The sequence below is a fragment of the Ixodes scapularis genome, unplaced genomic scaffold (assembly GCF_016920785.2).
Source record: "Ixodes scapularis isolate PalLabHiFi unplaced genomic scaffold, ASM1692078v2 PGA_scaffold0__279_contigs__length_252992795, whole genome shotgun sequence".
NCBI lineage: Eukaryota > Metazoa > Arthropoda > Arachnida > Ixodida > Ixodidae > Ixodes > Ixodes scapularis.
In genome coordinates this window covers 207,691,475-207,697,474 of record NW_024609835.1, presented here as the reverse complement: position 1 = coordinate 207,697,474, position 6,000 = coordinate 207,691,475, and positions in this window count along the sequence as shown.

Here is a 6,000-nt window from a genome sequence, read left to right as displayed (position 1 = left end):
CAAAAGTGCATCAAACACGTTACACCTCGTAACAAAATATGGCAATACATATATAGGAAAAACTGGAAGATGTATAAATGACCGCTGAAACGAGCGTAACACACAAAAAAAAATTAAAGACGTTTACAAATCTCTGTACTGCGAAACGAGAGCGCAGCTCTTGAGGAGGAGGAGAGGTGGGTAAAAAGGGTAGGACTTGCCCTCCTAATTCTCCGCACCCTCCTTTCCTCCTCTCCTGCTCCTCTTCCCTCCCCGTCCTCCTTAACTCCTCCTTCTCTTTTCCTCCTCCTCTCCTCCTGCCTATGAATTTGTCCTTAACTGATGTGACACGAAGTCCTAAGGTCATTTTCACCGCAAAATTTTGCGGGGAAACTGAATTGGTGCTGGCGTCACGTGACGTCAATTTTTCCGCTAACTGTAGCAGGAAACTTTTCCGTTTTTAGCTTGCAAACATCCCATAATGCAACGCGCGCAATAGCGCCGACGTCCACGCCGACGCTAACGGCGACGCCGACGGCGACAGCGACGCCGCTCAACCCGGGAATGGGTGCCTAAGAGCTGCACTTTAACAAAAAGGTCTGGGCATCTAGGCATTCATTGTCAGGACTGAGGACTGCACTACACTAAAAGAACTGCACTGTTATCAACAAGGTGTTTAAACACCTCGCATGCGAAAGTATTGAGGCTGAAATCAATTGTGAAGCTGGACGAAAAATGTGTTAGCAACCCCTCTTTATTGTTATTAAAGAAAGAGTCATTTCACCTAGCTATAAAGAGAAAGTATTGAAGTGAGGTAGATGTGCCAAGGGTGTAGAAGATTACGACATACAACATCGAGTTGACAATGAGTGATACATCGAGTCTACTGTTTGACACTACGCTCAAATAAACGCCTTTTGGGTTACCTATCGTGTGGTATGTACCCTTTATTTCTTGAATAGGTTCCCTTTATTCTAGCAAAATGGACGATTGGGCGAGTTGGTAAGAGTTCATCGTAACTTGCAACGCGACTGGGACAAGAACAGACTAAGGAGAAAACAAAACACAAGCGCTGAACTAGCAACTGACTCTATTGAAACGAAAAATTCACACGATTCTGCTGCTGCTCGTACAGGCATGCCCCTCCGTGGCCGTGGCGCTTCTTCTTTCCCCCCACACGAAACCGGCCGACTTATCCAAGATACAAAAGTCTGGACCCACTGCTCGTCAAAGTCACTGTCGGCTAGCTCATACACGATGATCTGTTTTTTGTTATGTAGTACGTCTTTATCATTTTTCGGGGTAGTTTGTTGTTGTGTCGGAACATCACTGTCGTATTGGTGAAAAGGGGTTGGCATCCGCAATCCCGGCAATGCATCGCAAGGTGTGTGTAAGCGAATCGCTTACACACACCTCGCGATGCATTGCCAAAAAAAAAATGACGTCACGTGACCTCAAACATCAACTAAATTTCTCCACCAAATTTAGCGATGAAAATGACGTCACATGACTTCGCGTCACGTTACCTATGAACACATTCAGTTTCTCAGCTAGGTTTAGAGGGAAAATTGACGTCACGTGACCTCAACAGCAATTCAGTTCCCAGCTACATTTGGCGGCGACTTGAATTTGTGTTGGGGTTACGTGACGTCAATTTTCCCTCTAAATTTAGCGCGGTTACACCGACGCCGAGAACCATGGAAACGGACGCCTAAGAACTGCGCTCTAAAAATTAGAGCGCAGGTATTGAGGACATAATCTGGTACTGAGAAGAGAGTATGCCCCTCCTCCTCCTCCTACGTACCCCTTCCTCTCCCCCTCCTCTTCTCCTCTCCTCATCCTCTCTTCCTCCTCCTTTCCTCCTTTTCCCCCTCTCCTCTCCTCCTTCAGCTTAATTTAACTGGAAAATTGGCGCAGAGCGTGACCCCAAACACCAATGCAATTTCCCCGCTAAATATAACGGGCAACTTGGAGAACATAATAGCGCTTCACGACAGGGACGAAGGGTAGGAACGAGACAACACAATGCGCTAACTTCAACTGGTTTAATCGTCAGGAAATCAAAGGTATAAATACTCTGCATCATCGCGCCATTCAACCAATCCCAAGCCACGCCACTGATCGCAAGAACTGTATCTCTTTGTCTGCCAAATCGGGCGAAATGACGTCACGTGAGTTAGTGTCCCTTCACTTACGAAGAAATTCACTTTGTCCACTAGATTTAGCGGGACAATTCACGTCACGTGACATCAACCGCTATTCGAATCCCCTTTAAATTGAATTTTTGTTGAGGTCACCTGACGTCAATTCTCCGCTAAAGTTAGCGAGGTATTGAATTGGTCTTGAGGTCACGTAATGTCCATTTTCCCGCTAGATTTAGCGCGGTTACTCCGACGCCGACGGCGACGCCGTGAAACACGGAAACGAGCGCCTAAGAGATGCGCTCTAAAAAGTTCTCCACCATTTTATCCGTACTGCCGGGCAACGCCTTACAGTATATTAATTTTAGGTAAAGTCACATATTCAAATATGCATTCACTGTATGCGGTCGTGACGGGATATCGTGAATTGAGGTTGGTGAATCAAAACCGAAATGGTGTCCAATGCGTTCACAAGATACTTTGCGCGGTTTTACGCAGCTATAGGATCGCTTCAATTTTGCAAGTGGCATATTTATTTTTCATGCGTTTACTTGCTTCGCCTTAATTACATTAAAAAAATATGAGAGGCAATACAATGGCGCACCTAATTTGCTGCTGCCGTTCTTGTTGCTGTTCACAGAACCGTCGAAACCTCCCTCACATTGATTCGGTGGCCATCGCGCCAGCCCTCGACAACGGTCGAACGTGTGCGACGAGCCACGAAAGACGACTGTGCGACTCGTGCGAGCTCTGGGGCGGCTCGTGCGAGCGCGGGGGAAGGGAATGAAAAATAAAAGGAGAAGTTCTGCATGGTAGCTTGGATGTTGACGCGCATTTCCTGAGCTCGGAGCCCATTTCTCCTGACGACCACAATCAATCCCTGTATATGGCGCCCAAACAGGGACCCAGGTCTTCGGGAAATTCACGTTAACAACCTATGTTGGGGCCGTGCGCACTTCGATCAGGTCTCCACCAACCAGTATCGCCTGAACGGCCAAGGTTTGAAGGTAACTCCAAGATAGCTGAACGTTCCATCGAACCTTTCCGCAGGCTTGATGACGAGGCCAAGGACGCCGCATACCAATCAGCAGTCAGCGGCACGGGGATCCTGAAAACCGAGGTGGAGCAGCTACGCCTACAGCTAACAGAGCTCAAGAACGCGACCTGTGCCCAAACGATCGGCTGGCTTCGTTTCGTGACCCGGTTATTGGGCGAGCTGGTTATGCATAGTTACGAAGAGGGAAACAGCGTCAAAAGTACGGAGGAAAAAGAACGACGAACACACGAAGTTCTGAGCCTCTCCCAGATTCCATTGTCGGTGGGTCATGCGAAGAGCATCACCAAAATTCTACGCTCAGAAGCCTAGACCAATGGGACAGCGCGTCGGCACATCAATGGGCGTCGCTACATAGCAATGCTTTAATTGAGAGATCTTACGTCGGCCGAAAGCATATTTGTTTCCCACGCTGAACGCGAACCTCTTTACTGTTAATGACGTCCACGTAATTTCTAATTACGTACTGTGGTTCAAAATAATTTGCACACAACACCCGTCTCATCCAACGTGTTTTCCGCTCAATGAAAGTTCTTATCCCACAGTTTCTGCCGCTCCTCGTCTTCGGTTACACCAAACAAAGGCACCTTTGGAGCGCCCTTCACGCCAGCGTATTCGCGACTCGAGCTAGTTCCTCGCCCTCTAGCGGCGGAAACGCGAACGGCTGTAGTGAGGGTCACCAGGAAGCTCCAATGGCGGAATCCAGCGACGCTCCCGATCGTCCCTCGCAAACGGCGCCCTCGAAGTGCAGACGGCACTGTTCGGTGCCCCGGTGCACCGCTTCTGCATGGAAAGATAGCAGCCTATTGCTTCATCGATTTCCGAACGCGACGGATACATGCCGCCGGGGCCGAGATGCTGTGAACAGACGGGCGGAATGGACGCGCCTCCTTCGGATTGGAAGGGCTGTCACGGAGACAATGACGGTCTGCTCACGACACTTCACGTCGAGCAATTACTTCCTTCCAGGTAAGTGTGCCGACCTGTGATACTTTATAGGTACTGCTGGGACCGGCGTCATCAGGTTTGAAAAATTAGCGATGAGCACAATGACAGACAAGTAATGGGTTCAATGCTCCAGCTCAGTTATTGGGTATGTTGGGAGCGCGGTAAACCAGCTCGCACTGACGTTCCTGTTGCAAAGAAATGCATCTCTGCTCCACTTATACGTGCCGTATTAGTACGCTTGAAGGCCGCAGGTCACTCATCTGCGTTCCGAGTGACAGGAACGCCATAACACCGGGACCACGGTGACGCACGATTGCTTGAAGAAGCTGCTCCTTGCGCTATCTGTCACGCTCTCTGATGTCACGTCATTCGTGTCGTTTCTGTCGCTCAGAACGCTGATGTGTAAACCGGGCTTAAACGCCTTTATGATCGAAAGCGACATCCGTGCTTCCGATCATTTGGGTAGGGGTACCAGATCTGCTGTGAACACTTCAAGCTGGATCAACGCCGCAGTAGGGAACGGACGATTTCCGCGACTTGATAGCGTGCCTTCATGCAAAATGAACCGAAGCGTGTGTTGGTGGCACCAGTGACACTCACAGAACGAAGGAAGAATAAAACAAACAAAAGAACCCGGAGACTGCCGGTAAGAAAAAGACACATACACAAAAGTATTCCAGACACAGGAGATTTATTTTGCATGCAAAGTGCTTTGATAGGAACCAAAACAGGTAATACATAAAAACTACAGATAAGTGAGGGATGTTTTGCTGACTTTGAAAATGGGCAGTCAACCTGTTCAGCTGTTTAGTAGCTTTGTCACCAAGATATGATTGTTGTACTTTGCTATTTATTTCCACCAGAACATGAAGTGAAAGGCGTCGCCTGAAGAAAGGAACAGTGCCCTCCCCAAACCTGCCTGCCCTCTCCACTGAGAATGTAGAGAGAAAAAAAGAAAGCGAGGGAACTGGATGTGGACCGCCAGAAGCGAAGCGTGAGGAGGGAAGCTGTGGAGCCTGTATTGGCCAAGGTAAATGCGCTTTCGAAATTGCCTTTGCATGCCTGCCTCATCCCGAGTCTTCTTTTTTTTTTTTACAGTTTGTTCAATTTGCCGTTTTTTTTTAATAAAAAGGGTAGTGTCTTTTTTGTCAGGCTCATGCTTTTACCCCATATATACCAAGTCTTCAACAGTTCCCAAACGATGATTATCGCGGGATGATCGGTGGCTGAGTTGGCTAAGCGCACAACAGCTTGGAGCTCGCGGAGCGAAAGCTCGGGCTGACGAGCCGAGGCATCCTGGTATTCTGGCCGTACCGATCTAAATAAGCATCGTGCTGGGGTACAGTCAAGTACAACTACTGCGTGGAGCTCATGAAAGACCCCAGGCTAGCAGTCGTACTGCACTGGTCATATTTCTCATCTACAGTGTAAACCAGTATTGCCATAAGCTGGCAGACAAACCTTGCGCTCTCTAATCATGAATCTTTAATTTTTTGACTGTCATGGCCCTCCTACATTTACGTTAACAGGACTGTAGCATATGAATGGAAAGGAGGCGGCTATGATTGGGTGTAACAGAGATGGCCAGGAGGACTGGGTGCGTGTAACGGGTTGAAGCGAGACTAAAACTGATGCGGTCACGTCCATGTGAACAAGGCATGCGGCGCAAAGTTGCACACAGAAAAAGGTACATCAAGAAAGGGGCCATACATACCGTACATTTGCAGCTGCCGAGATTGTTTTATGTATTTGGCATCAACTTGACATACTAACTTCACCATCTTTGCGAAAGATGGTGTTGCATGCTAGACACCAAGGTGTTCACATCAGGCCAAATAGAAAAGAGTCGGAAGTCCAACTTCACATTGAATCATGTTT